This window comes from Podarcis cretensis (genome assembly GCF_951804945.1).
Source record: "Podarcis cretensis genome assembly, chromosome: 5".
Taxonomy (NCBI): Eukaryota; Metazoa; Chordata; class Lepidosauria; order Squamata; family Lacertidae; genus Podarcis; species Podarcis cretensis.
In genome coordinates this window covers 4,885,238-4,905,634 of record NC_137174.1, presented here as the reverse complement: position 1 = coordinate 4,905,634, position 20,397 = coordinate 4,885,238, and the positions used below count along the sequence as shown (strand labels likewise).

At 45.9% G+C, this 20,397-nt stretch overlaps 1 protein-coding gene across 3 annotated transcripts in view; it reads right to left on the bottom strand.

The window, feature by feature from the left end:
• Positions 1–16,324, bottom strand: part of PACSIN2 (protein kinase C and casein kinase substrate in neurons 2) — a 51,160-nt gene extending 34,836 nt beyond the window's left edge. For all 3 annotated transcript variants that reach the window (XM_079975312.1, XM_079975313.1, XM_079975314.1), the window contains exon 1: positions 16,180–16,324. The gene's annotated coding sequence lies outside the window, so the exon portion shown is untranslated. The remainder of the gene's footprint in view (positions 1–16,179) is intronic.
• Positions 16,325–20,397: the final 4,073 nt, after the last annotated feature.

The window sequence follows — 20,397 nt, the reverse complement described above, 5'->3', positions numbered from 1 at the left end:
TCACCAGGTTCCACACCCATGTCTCACAATCCATTTCTTTAATTACTCCCTCAATATTCTGGAAAGCATCACAGAGAATTACCATCCAACATAAACTGTCATGAAAAATCCCAGGTATGAAAATCCAACTAATTAATTTTTTTTAAAGTTTCCTTAAGATGTGGTAGCATTAATATATGCAATAAATTACACATTATGGCCCAGATCCAAACAGCAATGCAACTAATTCTAAATGCCCAGAGGTGCTTTGAGCATGTGTTTCTCAAATAGGAACCCATCCTCCAAGCTGCCACACTATTCATCTCTTGTGAAATTAATGAGTTTGAAAAAGCAGTTTCTGCTTTCAGCGCCCTCTGCTCAAAGTAAAAAAATCCGGCTGGACACACCTAAAAACTCTTTGGGACTTGGCCAGTCTGCAATGTCTTGTTGTGCAACAAGTGTATGAACAGGGTTCCTTCGCAAGCACAGCACTGCATGCCAAGCAAAACCCCACACAATGTCCCCAGAGCTTAAGATTGGAACTTTTTATTTCTGGCCAACTGTTCATTACTAGTTGACCACATCAGAAAGACCAAGTCGACAGCTTGGTGTCCTCCTGAATAAGATATGATCGGTGAAATTACAGGTGGTCTGGCCATGAGTAGGAGCACTATTTACTAGCTCAAGACAATTCACCAGCTGTGACCCTCTCGAGATAAAGCTGTTTTCTTACAGTGACACCTGCCCTACTGGCATCCAATTTCAATGCAATTTTCATTGTCCAAAAGTTTCAGCTGCTACAGAATACAGTTGCTTGGGTGTTGAGGAGGAATAAATGCTCAAACTATGTTACACCATTCTGGTTCAGCTGCACTGGTTACCTATTTGCTTCCAGACTCAATTCAAAGCACTTGTAATGAACTTCAAAGCCACTAACGTTTGGGGTCAAGCCACTTAAAAGGACCACCTACACCCCATATGAACCTATTAGAACATTAAGATCAGCGTTTCTTGTTTGCTAACTAGGAAGGGAAGCTAGCCTGGTAAGTCCAAGAGATAGATAGGGCCTTCCTGATGGGCACTTCATATAGAGCAGGGGTAGGCAACCTAAGGCCCATGGGCCGGATGCAGCCCAATCGCTTTCTCAATCCGGCCCACGGACGGTCCGGGAATCAGCATGTTTTTATATGAGTAGAATGTGTCCCTTTATTTAAAATGCATCTCTGGGTTATAGGAATTTCGTCATTTCCCCCCCAAAAATATAGTCTGGCCCACCACATGGTCTAAGGTAGTGTTTCCCAACCTTGGGCCTCCAGCTGTTTTTGGACTACAACTCCCATCATCCCTAGCTAGCAAGACCAGTGGTCAGGGATGATGGGAATTGTAGTTCAAAAACAGCTGGAGGCCCAAGGTTGGGAAACACTGGTCTGAGGGACAGTGGACCAGCCCATGGCTGAAAAAGGTTGCTGACCCTGATACAGAGCTTCCTTCTGTAGGAAATATGAACAGCAACCTCCTTGGTGTCTTCTAAATGGGTTTTAAAAACACTTTTTGTTTGAGGTATCATGGGATGATAAACTAGGCTGAGAGAGGCTGTTTTCAGTCTCTGTGTTGGAATGGCCAGCTGAAATATACTGAAATGAAACAGAAGGGGTCCTGTTCATGCAAAGACTTCTGCTTGTGCAAGGAAAACCTGTGTCCCTTTCCTCCTCCAACCCATACCTCCCAGTGTGCCCCCAAGGGGCTCTAGAGGGCTGGGGGAGCCCCTAGAACAGGGGACCTTCTTGGTAGTGGTGCCCACCCTATGGAACACCCTCCCATCAGATGTCAAAGAGACAAACAATTCTACAACTTTCCGAACACATTCGAAGGCTGTCCTGTATCAGGACGTTTTTCATGTTTGATGCTATAAGTAATTGTTGATGTTATGATGATGATGATGATTCTACTTTCAAAGCCCCTGCATACTACAGACAGTTGCAGTATAGGCAGACTGCACACTCACTGAACAAAAAGGTGTTCATTCAGACAAAATAAAGCCTACCAAACTCTCATCCCCCCTCAGAATTTTTTAAAGTGATATCTTTTATTATGACTTATTTGCATTGGATTGGATTGCTGTATACTTTGATGTTTCTTCAGCTTGTAAACTGCCTTGAGTATAGCAAATGGGAAATGTGGTATACAAATGAAAATGAAAATGAAAAGTGAAAAATGTAATTGGCCATGCTGCCTGGGACTGATAGGAGTTATAGTCCAACAACAGCTGAAAGATACTACGCCATCTCTCCTGGTTTAAACATTATTCACTCTCCCAAGTAACAACTAATGAAGAAGAACCAGATAGGCAAACTCAAACTCCTTCACACACTTTGCCTTGCTAAATATAACAGGGAAGGGGGAGAAACTTGTCTGCAGCTTGCAGGGGAAGCTACACATCTGCCCAAGTGCCATAAAGAATGACATTTTGACCTCACTAAAGTAAAGGTAAAGGTACCCCTGCGCGTACGGGCCAGTCTTGACAGACTCTGGGGTTGTGCGCCCATCTCACTCAAGAGGCCGGGGGCCAGCGCTGTCCGGAGACACTTCCGGGTCACATGGCCAGCGTGACATCGCTGCTCTGGCGAGCCAGCGCAGCACACGGAACGCCGTTTACCTTCCCGCTGGTAAGCGGTCCCTATTTATCTACTTGCACCCGGGGGTGCTTTCGAACTGCTAGGTTGGCAGGCGCTGGGACCGAGCAGCGGGAGCGCACCCCGCCGCGGGGATTCGAACCGCCGACCTTTCGATCGGCAAGCCCTAGGCGCTGAGGCTTTTACCCACAGCGCCACCCGCGTCCCTTTTTTTTTTTTACCTCACTAGTGAGCCACAAATGTTGGTGGGGTTAAGCTACTTGCAACCAAAAACATCACTCCAACTGAACAATTCTGACTTGTCCATAGATTGAAAGGGAACTCAGCCAAAAAAATACTTTATTTAGCAACAAACAGTAACAGCCATGAATGGACACTAAAATCTCAGATGTTCCTCTACAAAACATCTTCCACCTTCATATTAGACAATTTGCAGAATCACATACAGTAATGGATAATAACACTACTTTTCCATCTATTCAGCAATATCCTTTGCTTCCCAATTTAATGCAATACTGAAACTCATATATACTTTTGGTAACCTTAAGAAGCCCTTTCCAAATGTTAGCTTTTAATTTCATTAAAATTTGTTCAATGCCTCCCCCCACCCCACCCCACCCCCAAAAAAATCCATACTAGCTTAACAAAACCAAATCCACAAAAAACACTAAGCTATCAACTGAAGATACCAGAATCATAAATTTCAAAAAAACAAACACCTATTTAGCTGGTCTAGATAACTACGTATTAAAGTTTTGAAGAGTTTACAAATCTTTACAAAACTTCTTTGTTCCTCAATTCCTATTACTACGTTTTTCTTTTAATAGTGGCAAGTCAGAATATCACTTGAATTTCTAAAGTGAAGGAAAGAAAACATATTGAAATAATTGTGACTCACTCTGTATGTTGCTTTGAGTAACTAGGAAACCTTAAGTAACTTGACATTATACAGCAGTTCTATCTTTGATGGGGACAGAACTGATCTGGAAAAGCCTAGGCCACCTTAGCTGTATAAAAAATGCCCCTTATGCCAAACATGATATGGCTAACAACAAATTAAGAAAGAAACACAGGCAATGAAACGGTAACACCAGAGAAAGGCAATACATGAAGGCCTAACTTTATATCCCATTAAAAACAAATATAATGTACCTGCAATTAAGTAAATCCACAAAGAACTAATCCCTGACCTTTATTAGAGGTTCTCCGAAAGTGCCTGCAGTCACACCAACACTAATTCATATTTAGCATTTGATCTATTATCCTATAGGTGAGGTTTCTGTTAGGCCAATAATTTTAAGCTAAGTTTGCAATACCATCTATCTTCTTACAAATACCTTAAGCATTCCACATTCCTCCCAATTTCACATGCTTGCATAATCATGTAGATCTGTGAACCCTGTGCCTGTCTTCTCCTAACAGAACTGTAATACCTGCAGTGTTCTGCAAACAGAATTCTCACAGCACATTTCATCATTTCCTGCTGGCAGCTAAACTCCTTGTAGCTCAAGATAAGGTCATTCTTTCAGACTGCAGATCTCTTCCCCCACCAGCCAAAAGGCTGTTTGTTTGTTTGTTTGTTTTTTACTGCTTATATACTGCAGTTTCTGCACTAACCTGCCTCTCCCAAGAAATTGAAAATATCTGAAACAAAAAATGTAATCGGTTGGACAAAGAATTACTCAGCAGATCTTACGTTATACCTATTATGTGCACATATATGGAAAGGAATTGTGCCTAATTTTTATTTCATTTCCCAGCCACTACCTCCTAGGCAACTCAGACAGTCTAACAACAGCTAGTCTGACAAATTATAAATCCAATTTTCAGTCAACATAAGACAAGGTGATGAGATACTTCCTTATTCCCTAGATTTTAATGAATTCTATATTTTCACACAGAATGGTTAATCTTTTAAAAACATATTATGATCAACAGCACCAATTAACGCTATTTTTCTTGTTCAGAGGCACACACATGAAGACTAACAATGAAGGAGTTTCTTTTACGTCACCTTCTTTATAATTACATACTTTGATGAAGATCACAAGATAGCGCCTTAAAACAACAACAAAGTCTGCAGGAGCTCAAGGTTATGCTAACATTATGCAGGCATTTTTTTCCTGCAGCCTGAAGGATTTCAAGCCGTTACTAAGTAATACGGAACCCAGACATATTCACCAGATACAATCTATATTCCAGAAAAAGGGAATCCTGCCCACCCCCCAAATACCAAGATTCAGAAACAATTGTGCTAAATTATTCTTTTCTCTTCACTTGCCAACATCCAAGCAACCAACAAAATACAGTGGTGCCCCGCAAGACGAATGCCTCGCAAGACGGAAAACTCGCTAGACGAAAGAGTTTTCCGTTTTGGAGGTGCTTCGCAAAACAAATTTCCCGATGGGCTTGCTTCGCAAGACGAAAATGTCTTGCGAGTTCCTGCGGTTTTTTTTCCTTTCCCCCCCTTTTTCTAAGCCGCTTATCCGCTAATCCGCTAATAGCGCTAATCCGTCAATGGGCTTGCTTCGCAAGACGAAAAAACCGCTAGACGAAGAGAATCGCGGAACGGATTCTTTTTGTCTTGCGAGGCACCACTGTAATAAAGTGAACAGAAACATAAATTAAAGAATACAAGGTCTAAAGCCGATCAATGAAAACTGATTTGTTGGAGATCAACAAATCAACCAATCATGACATGGTCAGGAATATAAAACGAACTTGGAGCCTGAAAAATGAGTCAGCGGCATCAAAGAAGTGCTTCTTAGGAGGGTATTCACTTAGTGGGACAGTACCAGCAAAGAAGCCTAAGCCCTAAACACCTGCCTAACCCCCCCCCCCTCCACAGAATGGGATGATCTTAATGAATGGACAGATTTACATGGGATATCCAATACTGTTAATCTATCAGATATTGATAAACAGCAACCCGAATTGCACCAAAAAAGAGAAGTTTTAAAGCCCCAATGAAAACTGCAATATCATACTAGCCAAGCAAAGGACAATCACAGAATGCCTTATGGTGGTTTATTTAAAAATACAGTAACTGGAATGCCACAATATGTTCAGTTTTACTAATACATTGGGGATGCCGAATTTTGTTTTCAAGTGAGACAGTGCTCTGTAATCAGACTGAGTGGGCAAAAAACTGAATTCCCTTTGCACCCCCTGCAAGCACACACACACACACTTTTCTCTTATATGAGTTTACCACAGAGCTGGCTGAAATTTAAAGTGTCCAGAGTGGAAACTACACACATATAAAAAAAGGTTCTGAAAATGCTTTTTTAAAAAAGAGAGCATTTTTTAAAACACATTGAATTTTCGCCATCTAGTCACATTGTATACTGCACCTAAAACACACCTAAATCATTTTATTTCCAGATGTATAGCTGAGTCTCAGGAAGACAATCTGCAGAGAGGTTATCACCATTATCACCTTCTGCTCTTAAAAAAACAAATCCATCCATCTTTATGTACAAGGTGGAGGACACTCATTTCTTGGAGGTTTTGAAGCAGAGGCTGGATGGCCATCTGTCATGAATGATCTAGTTGAGAATCCTACATCGCAGGGGGTTGGGCTGAGTGAGACTCGGGGTCCCTTCCGACTCTACAATTCCATGATTCTAAACAGGTTTGCTACCATCACATTTAAGCCTCAGATTTGAAGCAATTACTGACAGCATAACTAGGTCAGTCATTCAGGCTGTACTCAAAATCTGAAAGAACACAGAAATTAGGGCAATAACCATTAGTATTCAACACCTACAAGACTGTGATTTCACTGACAATACCAATACCTGCATTTTCACTCGCCCACACACACCCAGTGGAAGTTTGGGAAAACTTTCTCCCTCTGGAAAACTGGGAACTTCTAACTCTTCCCTGACACTAATGTCATAAATCGACAGAGGCTTGATTTTACATGTTTGGCTTCTTCGGAGATCAAACTATACATGTTGTGTATTAAATACTTCAAAAGACTTTTCCAGTAGCCCAAAGTAGCTTAAAAGAAGAATTATTCATTGAAACGTGTTTGTAACCACTTCTGATGTGTAAGTAACCAGTGTTTGAAGAACAAATTCTCCCCAACTTAACAAATGTGTGGCACAGTGTGGAAAGGATTCTGATATGTTGTCCTGGTGACCTTTATAAACTTCTTATTGTATGCCTAGCCACTTGCTAGTCTACAGATGGTCTCTATTAATTTATGGTATACTTCTAATGCACACTGAGAACTTGATCAATTTTCTAAATAAATCTAAATGTTAATATTTATGCCAATGTACCTTCTATTTTTGGTATAATCTTTTCCCCAAGGTGGGGAGGAGAGCAGTGAAGCTAACAGAAGAGAACAGGGAGGGACCGGCTGTTCCCAGGAAAGGAAAGGGCTAAGTTCTAGCTCAGATTGGGAGGAGGGGAGATACAAGCCAGCTGCAGCCAGGAGGGTAGGAAAAAAAGTGGGAAAGCGAAAGGAACAATGGCGCCCTCGCCATTTTCAGGGTGGCTGGTCACGGAGAAGCAGAGCCCAGAAGGTATCTGAAATAAGGGACTCTGAGGAAGAATAGTTAAAGATAAGAACCATTTACATGATTGTTTGTTAATACGCAATAAAAAGTTATAAAAGAACAAGAAGCGTTTGTGTGGTGACCTGAAGAGGACAACGACCAGGCCTGACAATTAGGATTTTTCCTAATTCAACTCTCCCCCCCCCCTTGAAAATGCCATCTCTCCTTTTGGCAAAGGCTTCAAGCAGCACAAGAGAACGACATCCCTCCACCGTTGTATGTCCACAGCTTCTGCATGTAGGAGGTTCCACTTATCTATCCTTGCTAATAGACTGATCCTCCCTTAATAAGCCAGCACCTTTATTATTTTATTTTATTTTATACTGTACAATCTGTGTACACAGCACTTTACTACGAACAGGTATGACAGGTTCCTAATGCCCCTCACCCTGAGGAGCTGCCAATCATCTAGCTCCCAATATTCAGGCTAAGGTGGTCTCCCTCAACCCCCCCCCCCCCCGGGCTCATTCCTAACCATCTTACTCTGAAGAGATGCCCAGTTTTCAAAAATTATTTCCCCCTGTACTTTGTCTTAATATTTCTGTGTCACAGGGCAACAGAGGAAGGGGAGAAATGGAGGCCCATGTAGGTAGGGGAAGAATACGTGACTATTTCAATTACTCGTTCTTTGATACAGAGTCAACTAAGTAGTTACACTAACGGGAGCCAGGCCATTAAGTCCTTCCGTGGTAGTTTTTCAGCAGAGTTTGGATGGCCTCTGCCGAGTATGGTCTAGTTGAGATTCCTGCATCACAAGAGGTCGGACTAGATGACTCTCCGGGACCCTTCCAACTCTACCATTCTATGATTCTGTGATAACCGGAATGGTGAGCGGAGCTGGGAGAATACCCAGAACAGCACACAGATGCATAAAAGGAAGGCCGTTCCATCAGGCAAGCAGAAAGGCTGCCCTGACAGGTCAAATCTCATTAGTGCTACTTTGAATTCCACAGTCTACACCTTCTCTAAGCTAGAAAGGCATCCCAATATATTGTGGGATTGTATTCAATGTAAGAACACGGCTCTTTAATAGAAACTGTTCACAGTACTACTTCCTCTGCTGATACCCTAAACCAGAGTCTGCAGAGCTCACATCTGAACTGATACTACCATTACCTATCCACAACCAGGTGCCTAAAGTGGAACAGCACCTTCTCCAAAGTAGAACACCAGATAGCAATTAGCTTTCACATGCAACAAGTTCAGTTATTCTTCTTTATCTCTCTCTTTTGCTAGAAATCTCTGCACTTACAGGCATTCATCTTAATGTTTGGGGCTTTGGTTATTTCATTCTATGAGGTAGTTCTGCAAGTCTGAGATAAGGGAAGCAGGTTTTTCATCTGCCCTAAAACCTACCAAAGGGGATAAGAATATGTGGCATGCAGCCTAACAGGAAGCAGAGCTTAATTTTCCCAACATATTCTTTCCACACTATTTTGTGAAGAAATTCTGAGGGCAAAACTATTTAGAAGCAGCCTGTAACCTGATCTTACTGCTATTTCATGGGTCAGAGTATGAGTGATGCGTTAGAGGCTTTATTTTAAAACAAGAACTGTATTCTCGGGAATATACAAGAGGAATTGACCATTATAACTTAAATATAGCCCTGTCCAGAATTATTTGCAGTACAGGACGGTGGGTTTCATGTTTAAATATTGCTACCTTCTTTGCTCCAAATTACAGAAAGCTTTATGAAGATTTCGAGCAGATCCCTGAATAATTTCATTTCATACTTCCTCTACTGTGGCCCATCAATTACCATTTGAATTCACATTTTTTCATTTAAGTGGTAGAAGAAATATGTGTGGAGAGAACTGCTAATAGTGATCTCAATTATCTGCTTGCTGGCAGATTATATAGTCAAAAAAGCTCCATCCATTCATAAGAGGGAAGTTTAAGCATGCTAAGAGAAACCCCGAGTTTTGCAGAAGTGCACAAAACCTTTAAAATAAAAGACTAAGGATGGCATACAAACCGGCATGATGTCCTGAGAGCCCGTGTGGTGTAGTGGTTAGAGTTCTGGGAGACTAGAGTCCATAGCCCCACACAGCCATGCAGCTGACTGAGTGGCCTTGGGCCAGTTACTGCCTCTCAGCAGTTCCTACTTCACAGGGTTGTTGCGAAGATAAAATGTGAGAGTGGGAGAAACTGCACTCCTTGGAGGAAAGGTGAAATATAAATGTAATTTAAAAATGGCAAAGGTTTCAGTCTGCCCATGAAATGAGCTTTCACTCACCTAACAGTATTTCCCGTTTCTTTTTTCCTCCCTGAGAGCTGGGGACTCTGCAAAGCAAATTTCAGGGAACCTGGGGTGGGGGAGAGGAAATTCTGTCTTATCTGCTCACATGTGGAATCATGGATATTGACCTTAAGGGGCAACCAACCCAAAACAGTTCATTGGGCACTAAGCACAGAATGCTGATGGAGAAAAATAAAACAGAGGATGGGGAATAGAATGGTATGGTTGGAACATTGAACCAAACCACACTGCACTGCAGATATGACTTGTTTTTCCAGATTAAATATAAATGTCATATTAATGCCAAAAAACCCCATACCTTTATACTTCTGCCTTCATCTTATTCCCTGCTTACTTTCCACTTTAGAAAGTTTATGTAGTATAATGTGTTTTTATGTTGGCCACTAGTAACATCCGTGTTTTCTCCAGGTACTTCAAAAACTAGATTGTTTAAATTAAGCTTAATTTGCATACTAGCTATGCAATAACCACTAAGTCAAATAAATGACTGATAGCATTAAAGCTAGGTAGTAAATCAGGTAAATGCCACAGTTAAACCACACACAATGTAATTTGTGCCGCTTTTGAGTAAGAAGGCATATGGATCATTCCACTGTTTCAATCCATAATTCTTTCCTGACATGTTACCAGGTTGTATGTCTTTTCAGAAGAAAAGCATGCAGCGCACTGCTATCTCAGAACAGAAAGTACTAAGGAAATGTAGCTCTTGATGCTGGTTATTGTGGTTCCTATGGGAATACAACACTTGTCACAGTTCTGATATAGTGATGAAATTAAGTTCCTTGGTTGATTAACCTTTAAAGACATGGACTTTGTGTCATTATCAAGGCTCATGAACCACTAACCTGTATTTCCAGTTGAACTACAAACTATACAGTACTTCCACAGGGATTAATATATTTCCCTAGACATATTTCAGATGACAAACTTGTACCTTGTCTAATGCTCCCCAAATAAACTACTGGGATAATAGATTTTATACAAACTTTAGTATTGCTTTAAAATTCATCAGACTTTGTCTGCTTTTTCTTTTGAGGGGTACACCAAAACTTTTTTTCATAAAATGTTTGCCTTAAGCCAACTTGCACGAGGCATAAGCAATATGCATTCACTCAGACTATTACCCCAAATATATGCTGATTTTCAAACAAAAGGAATCAAAAGCAGTGATTTTCATATTACATGCAGAAGACGATGCAATAAATCAGTCTAAATCACAATTGAAGTGGCCCAAAGAAAGCCTTCCCAAGCAAGAGTATTAAAGAGTGCTGTCATTAAGAATGTCAGCTACGTATATCTGTCTCCTTTGGATTCTCACATTGCTTCACGGAGCTCAAGATGGTATACATAGGGCTATTCCACTTTTATCTTCTACAGTGGTACCTCGGGTTACATACGCTTCAGGTTACATACGCTTCAGGTTACAGACTCCGCTAACCCAGAAATAGTGCTTCAGGTTAAGAACTTTGCTTCAGGTTGAGAACAGAAATCGTGCTCCGGCGGCGTGGCAGCAGCAGGAGGCCCCATTAGCTAAAGTGGTGCTTCAGGTTAAGAACAGTTTCAGGTTAAGTATGGACCTCCGGAACGAGTTAAGTACTTAACCCGAGGTACCACTGTACCGCACTGTAAGGTACATTGGATATGCCATTGTCTCTGAGCCTAAAGCCACCTAGTGAGCTACATGGCTGAATTTCTACCTTCTACCTACTGCCCTGCCTCTCAGCAACGCTTCTTGTTTCCCTCTAGGGAAGTACAACCCAGAGTCATCCAAAAATGGAAACCTTTTCTATCTTGAGAATTTTATCAGGAGGGATCTCTTAGAACCCAGGGTTGAATCTGACTCAAGAGCTCTGTTACTTGTCTACCTTTGGTCATTCTTCCATACATGCACTGGAATTCCCTTAAAGTGTCTCAATATGCATGTGCAGGAAAAAAACCCAATTCATAAGCAGCTAAAGCATCCTAAGAGACCTTGGAGAGTCTTGTTTTTTCCCCTAGACTGAAGTTACACCCAACTTAAGGTCTATTTAGCAAACAACATTTCTTACCTTCTCAAATACTTGTATAGCCTACCACCCTACCCTGCCAAACCAAGTCAGCACAACTAATTACAGGTCACATACATGAAATCAACCAAATGTCTCTAAAGCAAATGTTTGTCTAAGTAAGAAAGAGTCATGCTTTTATAATATGTAATCTGAACATAGTGCAAGGAGCAGGCAGTTCCACAACTCTAAACTCACACAGCAACTCCAGTTTATGCTGTCAATACACAAAACAAGCTTCACTTTAAAATACATAATTGAAAGTCAAGTACCACCAAACTTAAATGGTTACAGTGGTGCCCCACAAGACGAATGCCTAGCAAGACGAAAAACTCGCTAGACGAAAGAGTTTTCCGTCTTTTGAGGTGCTTCGCAAAATGAATTTCCCTATGGGCTTGCTTCGCAAGACGAAAACGTCTTGCGAGTTCTTGCGAGTTTTTTTCCTTTTTCCCCCTTTTTCTAAGCTGCTAAGCCGCTAATAGGAGTGTTTCACAAGACGAAAAAACCGCAAGACGAAGAGACTCGCGGAACGAATTAATTTCGTCTTGCGAGGCACAACTGTATTAATATATTTGCATGGAAGTCCTACAGTAGCTCATAGTTTCAAGCTATGCTTAGACTGAAGGCCTGCTCAGATGCTACTTATCAGCAAAAAAAATCAAGCAAGCACAGGTCTTGAACACAGTGAGGGAACACAGGAGAACCCTAACTTACATCTCAGTAGCCTTTAGGCCAATGCGGCAGTCTTCACTGCACTGTACAAGAATCAGATTTTTAAAAAAATGTTTGTTACTAAAGCAGTTTCAAAGCATACACAGTTTTATCTTGCCACAATAATTTTTAAATTCAGATGAGAGCCAGTGTGGTGTAGTGGTTAAGAGCGGTAGTCTCGTAATCTGGGGAACCGGGTTCGCGCCTCCGCTCCTCCACATGCAGCTGCTGGGTGACCTTGGGCCAGTCACACTTCTTTGAAGTCTCTCAGCCCCACTCACCTCACAGAGTGTTTGTTGTGGGGAGGAAGGGAAAGGAGAATGTTAGCCGCTTTGAGACTCCTTAAAGGGAGTGATAAAGCGGGATATCAAATCCAAACTCTTCTTCTTCATGACACATTCGGACAACATACATATTCCACAGTGTTAGAAATTGGGATAGGAAAGCTATTTGCCACATGGCTCCTGGGTTACGGGCACAAAAACAGAATGGCTAGTCAACATTTTTCTCCCCAATGAAGCACTTTCTGTTTTTTGAGAGGGAGAGAATATATTTGGTTCTTTTCGCAATTTGTGGTATTTAGAGGGTTGTGACCAGCCACAGCAAAACAGGCCATAAAGAGAACACATTGGGACTTAAGTTTAGGCACACACAGGACAGCAACACCCAGTGAACTTCATGGCTGAGTGGGGATTTGAACCCGGGTCTCCCAAGTCCTAGTCGTACAGGCACTCTAACCAAGACACCACACTGGCTCTCCCTGGGGTGAACCATTTTCTTTCAGTTTGCCAAGTCACAGCAAAACAGCTAGATCTCCCCTGCTGCTCCCCACCTCTGCAAGAGAGAAGCAATCCATTTGTTTGCAAACCACAAAGTGTCTGTCCCCTCACAACTGCTTCTTCACAGCTCATTTAGCACATCAAAAAGCTTCCTGGGGAGCAAGCAGAAAGGGAACACTAGCCAAAGATCTCAAGATCTCCTTTGCTAGGTGGAGGGAGTCACAAAAAACTGGCTGGCAACCATTTAATTTCGACCGCTGATTCCACAGTATAGTAAAATTGGGTAGTCATGCAACAGCAAAGAATCAAACCATTCAGTGTTGTCCTGGCCTATCAGATAATTCCTTCTCCTCCAATCAAGACTATGTTAACAATGGAAGCTAGGAGTTCATGTTGCACTTCAGCTGAATTTAAACTCAGTAACAACTGACACTTGTGAAACACCCTGCAAGAGTAACCATTTGGCATATTACATAATCTGCACACACAACAAGTATACACATTTCTGTATGACAAGAGTTCGTTCCCCTTTCGTGGCAACTCCTCCTAACTAGGAAGCTCCCTTTACGACTAAAAGCTGTCTCATTTAGATCAGCACAATTCTGTAGCTAGATAATGATATAGACGTTTTTATAGTCTCAAGGGTCAGGCCTGCACTGCAGATGCCATGGCAACAAACACTGTCCATTTGGACATTAGGTCAAGCAACTGTTACAGTAGGCTGCTTATTTTGGTTTAATGTGTTGTCTGAATTAATAAGCCAGTGTTAGTGATTAGCAGAAAAGCCAGAAGGATTGCAAAGTATGACAGTATCTCTTGGAAGATATATATCAAGAAGATCAGGTAAGATCCAGGTATTTATTGCAGTCCTCCATATTCACTGCTCTGAAAACTTCAGCTATGTTATGCAGTTTTCTAAGATAATTCATAATAAGTAAAAATTAAAAAGTTGGGTTAAAGTTCAAGACTGGGTTTTTGCAACACACATCATTGCAAAGTCATTAATATGGCTTGTTGAATACTAAGGGAATGGAAAGACGGTGAAGAAAGAAAAGTTTCCTGTCCCCTCCTGACCTCTGAAGTCACCTACACCCCCTGAAAATCATCTCTGGCTGGGGGAGTCCTCATGGGGGGAAAAAATTAGGAGGAGTTTGAGACATCATGGTGGAGGGAGATCAGCCAGATCGTGGATCCTAAAGTAAGTTAACTTAAAGAAATCCACAGAAGTGTGTTCTACCCCTCCACTCCCCTGCACACCATCTCACATGGTTCTGGAAGCCCCTTCTCATTCTCTGGACAGACTGTTTGGGACACAGGTGGCTTCATGAGGAAGAGGATATCGGAAACTCTCCTTCCACAAACCTCTCTAAATTAGCTTACGTTAGGACGAAAGCCTCTATCCAGAAAGTCCACCACCACACAATTATCATACCGCTTTTCACAAGATCCGAAATGGAAACAAGTATTAAGGACTTAGAACATAAATAAAAGTATAAAATGTCATGACCTAGGTTTTTACTGCCAGTGATAATTCCCACTATAAAATATAAGACTTAAATCTACTGATTACAGGAACACGCTAAACTAACGTAGGTTATAACAGGTAACTTATTCAAGTATAACTTATTCAACTAAGGCTTCTCTTAAACGACAAGGGCCAGGATCTTGAGAATGCTGAGAAACTAGATTTCATTTTAATGAGAGCAAATTGGCTTCACAAAAGGGCCTCAAGGCTACACTAGGCCAGTTTGCAGCAAACAGCTCCGGGCTAGAAAATTTAAAGCGCAAGAGCTAGGAAATGTAGCATATTTAATGAACAACTCTGATCCCCAAAACCTTCAAAAGACATATAGCAAAGTTCAGAGAGAGAGAGAGATAGAGAGAGAGCGAATATTGAGACTACACTCAACAACTCAACCTTGCATTTCTATATTGAAATAAAGCTTTTTGGATGGTGGCAGCCTTTATAGTATTCCTAAGCAATCCATGCCTGTTGTCTTTGTCCATGGAGTTTTTTTGGCAAGGATACTGGAGTGGCTTGCCGGTTCCTCCTCCAGGTGGATCACATTTGGTCAAAACTCTCCACTATGACCTGTTCATCTTGGGTGCCTAGCTCGGCATCCAAGATATAGAGACATCACCTTGGCAACAAAGGTCTGTATAGTAAAAGCTATGGTTTTCCCAGTAGCGATGTATGGAAGTGAGAGCTGGACCATAAAGAAGGCTGATCGCCGAAGAATCAATGCTTTTGAATTATGGTGCTGGAGGAGACTCTTGAGAGTCCCATGGACTGCAAGAAGATCAAACCTCTCCATTCTGAAGGAAATCAGCCCTGAGTGCTCACTGGAAGGACAGATTGTGAAGCTGAGGCTCCAGTACTTTGGCCACCTCATGAGAAGAGAAGACTCCCTGGAGAAGACCCTGATGTTGGGAAAGATGGAGGGCACAAGGAGAAGGGGACGACAGAGGATGAGATGGTTGGACAGTGTTCTCGAAGCTACCAGCATGAGTTTGACCAAACTGCGGGAGGCAGTGGAAGACAGGAGTGCCTGGCATGCTCTGGTCCATGGGGTCACGAAGAGTCGGACACGACTAAACGACTAAACAACAACAAAGCAATCTATGCCAAGCTCATTCTACTAAGTAGACTCTTAGAAAAGTTAGTAGAGACTAATCTCTTCCACCAGGTATCCAAATAAAAAAAATGTTCTCGGCATTCTTGTTCTCATTTTTAAAACTGAAGTTGTTATTCTGTTTTACAATATTGTATGCAGTCTTACTATAGGAACTGATTTGCGGGCTTCAGGGGACCCAAAAGTAAGGCATACGGAAGATTTAAAAGTGAACATTTCATCCAACATCCTCATGAAGATGGGAGCAAGTCTCAAGTTTCCAACATACATGTTTCCCAAATCAATGAACTGTCTGGTGCACTTAAGGAAAGTGCATTAAGGCAATCAGATGGGTGGGAACATTTCTCAGCTCTTCAGTTTGTTTTGCTGCAGCTCCTGAAAGGCATTCTCAATGAGGGGTGGGGGCAATTCTAGAAGAACTAAGCAAAATACAGAGCCAAGGTTAGAATTACATTAGACAGTCTCTGATTTCAACCCGAAGCAGAAAAGCTGGAGAAACGAATCTCATCTCCAAGTGGAGCTTGACAAGCACCTCCCCCCTCAGGACACGAGCAGAGGATGTGGAGCCCACCTTTCCGTCTCCGGGGAGCCTTAGGCCAGCTGCCCTCCGTCCTGCCCTCCGCGCCGCGTCCGCCCTGCACCTCGACGCCCCAGCGAGTCCGGAGCCTCCGCCCCGAAGCGACTCCCTTCTCCCGCCCGGCCGCCCGCCTCCTCCTCCGCCCGCCCTCCCGCGCTGATTGGCCGCCGCCGCCAGGGCGCTGCCTCCCATTGGCCAGCCCGGCGCCCCGCTTCCCCATTTTCTTCTTCCGTGAGCTGTCGATCAAGGCTGCTGGCTTCCTGGCTGAGGGCAGTTCGGGATGGAGCCGCGAGGTGGGAGGCGGGGCTTCGCTGGGGGCGGGGCTTAGCAGAGCTCGGTCTTACGCAGAGTGACGCACGCAGCCAGCGCCTCGGCCTCATGCCCAGCAGCCGCCTCTTGGTGGAGACGAGGGAGCGGAGGCCTGAGGGGGTCTTCTGGGCCTTGGGCTCCAGCTGCTCTTTCTGGGGGCCAGGCGGGGGCCCCGGGCCCTCGGCAGGTGGATTCTGTGGCCCTTGGCTGCTCTGGTCTTCCGGGGCGGGGAGGCCAGGCTGCTCTTGCAGGGACCCCACGTCCTGCAGCTGCTTCGCCTCCTCCTCTGGTCTTCATCTGCCCACTGGATGGGCTTGCTCTTCCAGGCCATGAGGGGGGAAGGCGGGGTGCTGCTGCTGGGTCCCCAGGCCTCAGGAGGGGGACTTCTCCTGGCGCCCCCAGCAGCGGCGTAGCGTGGGTTGTCAGCACCCGGGGCAAGGCAAGTAATTTGCGCCCCCTAACCCGGGGCAAGGCAAGTAATTTGCGCCCCCTAACCTGGGGCAAGGCAAGTAATTTGCGCCCCCTAACCCGGGGCAAGGCAAGCAATTTGCGCCCCCTAACCCGGGGCAAGGCAAGTAATTTGCGTCCCTAACCCGGGGCAAGGCAAGTAATTTGCGCCCCCTAACCCGGGGCAAGGCAAGTAATTTGCGCCCCCTAACCCGGGGCAAGGCAAGCAATTTGCGCCCCCTAACCCGGGGCAAGGCAAGTAATTTGCGCCCCCTAACCCGGGGCAAGGCAAGTAATTTGCGCCCCCTAACCCGGGGCAAGGCAAGTAATTTGCGTCCCTAACCCAGGGCAAGGCAAGTAATTTGCGCCCCCTAACCCGGGGCAAGGCAAGTAATTTGCGCCCCCTAACCCGGGGCAAGGCAAGTAATTTGCGTCCCTAACCCGGGGCAAGGCAAGTAATTTGCGCCCCCTAACCCGGGGCAAGGCAAGTAATTTGCGCCCCCTAACCCGGGGCAAGGCAAGTAATTTGCGCCCCCTAACCCGGGGCAAGGCAAGTAATTTGCGCCCCCTAACCCGGGGCAAGGCAAGTAATTTGCGCCCCCTAACCCGGGGCAAGGCAAGTAATTTGCGCCCCCTAACCCGGGGCAAGGCAAGTAATTTGCGCCCCCTAACCCGGGGCAAGGCAAGTAATTTGCGCCCCCTAACCCGGGGCAAGGCAAGTAATTTGCGCCCCCTAACCCGGGGCAAGGCAAGTAATTTGCGCCCCCTAACCCGGGGCAAGGCAAGTAATTTGCGCCCCCTAACCCGGGGCAAGGCAAGTAATTTGCGCCCCCTAACCCGGGGCAAGGCAAGTAATTTGCGCCCCCTAACCCGGGGCAAGGCAAGTAATTTGCGCCCCCTAACCCGGGGCAAGGCAAGTAATTTGCGCCCCCTAACCCGGGGCAAGGCAAGTAATTTGCGCCCCCTAACCCGGGGCAAGGCAAGTAATTTGCGCCCCCTAACCCGGGGCAAGGCAAGTAATTTGCGCCCCCTAACCCGGGGCAAGGCAAGTAATTTGCGCCCCCTAACCCGGGGCAAGGCAAGTAATTTGCGCCCCCTAACCCGGGGCAAGGCAAGTAATTTGCGCCCCCTAACCCGGGGCAAGGCAAGTAATTTGCGCCCCCTAACCCGGGGCAAGGCAAGTAATTTGCGCCCCCTAACCCGGGGCAAGGCAAGTAATTTGCGCCCCCTAACCCGGGGCAAGGCAAGTAATTTGCGCCCCCTAACCCGGGGCAAGGCAAGTAATTTGCGCCCCCTAACCCGGGGCAAGGCAAGTAATTTGCGCCCCCTAACCCGGGGCAAGGCAAGTAATTTGCGCCCCCTAACCCGGGGCAAGGCAAGTAATTTGCGCCCCCTAACCCGGGGCAAGGCAAGTAATTTGCGCCCCCTAACCCGGGGCAAGGCAAGTAATTTGCGCCCCCTAACCCGGGGCAAGGCAAGTAATTTGCGCCCCCTAACCCGGGGCAAGGCAAGTAATTTGCGCCCCCTAACCCGGGGCAAGGCAAGTAATTTGCGCCCCCTAACCCGGGGCAAGGCAAGTAATTTGCGCCCCCTAACCCGGGGCAAGGCAAGTAATTTGCGTCCCTAACCCGGGGCAAGGCAAGTAATTTGCGCCCCCTAACCCGGGGCAAGGCAAGTAATTTGCGCCCCCTAACCCGGGGCAAGGCAAGTAATTTGCGCCCCCTAACCCGGGGCAAGGCAAGTAATTTGCGCCCCCTAACCCGGGGCAAGGCAAGTAATTTGCGCCCCCTAACCCGGGGCAAGGCAAGTAATTTGCGCCCCCTAACCCGGGGCAAGGCAAGCAATTTGCGCCCCCTAACCCGGGGCAAGGCAAGCAATTTGCGCCCCCTAACCCGGGGCAAGGCAAGCAATTTGCGCCCCCTAACCCGGGGCAAGGCAAGTAATTTGCGCCCCCTAACCCGGGGCAAGGCAAGTAATTTGCGCCCCCTAACCCAGGGCAAGGCAAGTAATTTGCGCCCCCAACCCAGGGCAAGGCAAGTAATTTGCGCCCCCTAACCCGGGGCAAGGCAAGTAATTTGCGCCCCCTAACCCGGGGCAAGGCAAGTAATTTGCGCCCCCTAACCCGGGGCAAGGCAAGTAATTTGCGCCCCCTAACCCGGGGCAAGGCAAGTAATTTGCGCCCCCTAACCCGGGGCAAGGCAAGTAATTTGCGCCCCCTAACCAGGGGCAAGGCAAGTAATTTGCGCCCCCTAACCCAGGGCAAGGCAAGTAATTTGCGCCCCCTAACCCAGGGCAAGGCAAGTAATTTGCGCCCCCTAACCCGGGGCAAGGCAAGTAATTTGCGCCCCTTAACCCAGGGCAAGGCAAGTAATTTGCGACCCTAACCCGGGGCAAGGCTTGCCCGGAGGCACTTGCCCGGAGCAGGAGGAGGGCAGAGAGGCGAGGAAAATGCAACATGGCCCAGCAGCGGCGGGGCTGTGAGGAGGGGCTGCCTGGCGCGCCCTCCGCGGCCCTGATGCGCGGGGACTGTGGCGAGCGCTGAGAGCCGCTGCCTGCCGGACACCTTCAGCCCGGACGTGCGCACAGCTCGTCGGTTCTGCGAGACATGGGGCTCTGCTACAGCCTGCGCCCGAGGCTCTTCGGCGACTCCGGAGGCGGTGAGCGCCCCCCCCCAGATGTTGCGCCCGGTGCGGCCGGCTCCCCCTGCACCCCCCACGCTACGCCACTGGTCCCCAGCAGCCTCCATACTGCCGGGGTCACCAATATGGCTGGATCCCGCCGTCCGTGCTCGGCTGGGCAGAGGCTGCTGGTTCTGCAGCTGGGACTTCAGATCCCCTCCTGCAGCCGCCGTCTCCTTCTCCAAGCCCCCTAGGGTCTTCCTCTTTTCCCATCTTCCGGCTTGGCTGCGTGTCACTCCCGCTTTCTCGCTGTCCGATATGTGATTTTTAAAATAAATTTTAAAAATCAGCTAAGCCACCCAAGAGATGTTGAGTCAAGGCTGGGTCTCAACTGCCAAGTGAGGTTGGGATTCTGAGCTGATGTCGTAGACTGGTTCCGATCAGTCCATTTCCTCTGGGGGGGACCTGTTTCCCCTTAGGGTGACCGCTAACCCAAGAGAAAAAGCGGAGAAATCTTTTAGTTCTGTAGCAAGAAAGAATGAGTGCCAGGAGTTTTCTTTCCCCTGCCCTCCTCCATTACAACACCTTTTCCTCCTCCTCCTTAATACAGTGATACCTCAGGTTACATACGCTTCAGGTTACAGACACTTCAGATTACAGACTCCGCTAACCCAGAAATAGTACCTTGGGTTAAGAACTTTGCTTCAGGATGAGAACAGAAATCGTGCTCTGGCGGCATGGCAGCAGCGGGAGGCCCCATTAGCTAAAGTGGTGCTTCAGGTTAAGAACAGACGAATTAAGTTCTTTACCCGAGGTACCACTGTATTTTTATTAGAGT